The 1,637-nt window shown below is 33.6% G+C and overlaps 1 non-coding gene across 1 annotated transcript; it reads left to right on the top strand.

Annotated features, from left to right (window-relative positions):
- Positions 1-1,094: 1,094 nt before the first annotated feature.
- LOC128644176 (U5 spliceosomal RNA) lies at positions 1,095-1,205 on the top strand. The gene has a single exon (XR_008399943.1). It is a non-coding gene; the product is annotated as a U5 spliceosomal RNA (small nuclear RNA).
- Positions 1,206-1,637: the final 432 nt, after the last annotated feature.

Genomic DNA, 1,637 nt, shown 5'->3' with positions numbered 1-1,637 from the left:
GTAAAAGGGGTTACCAAACTAAAGGTAAAGTGGGAGCATTTGGGTAGCAGGTACCTGTGAAGATAGTTAAAGTGTAAATCCCTTAGGATATTAGTGCAGATTCAGACAGATCTAGATGTAAATAATTATACTTCTGTATAAATTACTTCACATACTGAAATAATACAAATTAAAGGCTGTTAGTGCAGATTCAGACAGATCTGGATGTAAATAATTATACTTCTGTATTAAATGGCCTGACAGACTGAAATAATACAAATTAAAGGCTGTTAGTGCAGATTCAGACAGATCTAGATGTAAATAATTATACTTCTGTATTAAATTGCCTCACAGACTGAAATAAAACAAAGTAAAGGCTATTAGTGCAGATTCAGACAGATCTAGATGTAAATAATTATACTTCTGTATTAAATTGCCTCACAGAGTGAAATAATACAAAGTAAAGGCTATTAGTGCAGATTTAGACAGATCTAGATGTAAATAATTATACTTCTGTATTAAATTGTATGATGTGAAATCCAAAATAATCAGGGTAAGGCACAGACCGCAAAATAAATCATTAGCGCAGGGGTTATACATCAGAGCATTTTATTTTTTCTTGTGCATATATCATTTTGAACAGTTTTATTTGTTCAAAAAATGCTGTTCTGCACGGTTCACTCCTGGATGTAACTAAAGGTCCATTTTTTTCATCTAAGAAGAAGCTGTTTTGTTTGTAACATATTACAGGAGTTTATGTGCTAGAGCACTTTTGCGCGTCACATCTCGTGTGACCGTATAACGTGTTTCTTTAAACTGATAATTTTGTTGCGATTCTGTACCACGTTCTCCACTTTTCTAAAGACCTTGGCACAAGCTTATTATTTGTTTTCATTTGCATACCCATAAGGCTCTACACATAGTTTTCTGAACGGACTAAATGTTATGTTAGATATCCTTTAGGTTACTAACATAATATTGCAGTCCTATACTCTTATTATGTCACGTTGTTATATTACACAATGTATCTATATGATACGTTAAACATTTGTTTTTCTCTTTATGTTCAGTAGACATCAATTGTTATGGGGCTTATAGAAATTTGTTTTAGAGGTATACTCTGGTTTCTCTTCAGATTGAATAAGTTTTTCTTTCTAAAGATTTCCATGGAGAGGAACAATCATGAGTTATCATGATTTTTTTGAGGCTCTGTCACATGCAGAGCGCTTTGGATATTCTTATAAAATACTGCGGTGTAGTCTTTTGTTGGAGTCTATTTAAATTGCAGGAATAATTATATCGAGCTAACGCATTACACGCGATGTATATGATAACTCGCCTTTGCACAATTTGTATGCGGGAGAGAAAGAGAAGCATATATTTACATGGAACAAGGTTCATAAAATTGGATGTTACATCTAAACGTATAAGCAGAGAACAGGACGCATCCACTGGGCGTTACAGCCAATCAAGAATGATCCTATGTGGTATCTGCTAAAATGCAAGTGCGCTGCAGTTTTCATTATTTGCATACCCATGATGCTTTGTGAAAATGTATTTAGTCAGAATTCTTTCTTGCCAATATATCCCCGTGTTATTTTGTAAGCAACGTTATTACTTATATCATCCATCCAGTTTAATAGATAACCGTGAAAAAA

The sequence above is a fragment of the Bombina bombina genome, unplaced genomic scaffold (genome assembly GCF_027579735.1).
Source record: "Bombina bombina isolate aBomBom1 unplaced genomic scaffold, aBomBom1.pri scaffold_640, whole genome shotgun sequence".
NCBI lineage: Eukaryota > Metazoa > Chordata > Amphibia > Anura > Bombinatoridae > Bombina > Bombina bombina.
This window is presented reverse-complemented; position numbering and strand designations above follow the sequence as displayed.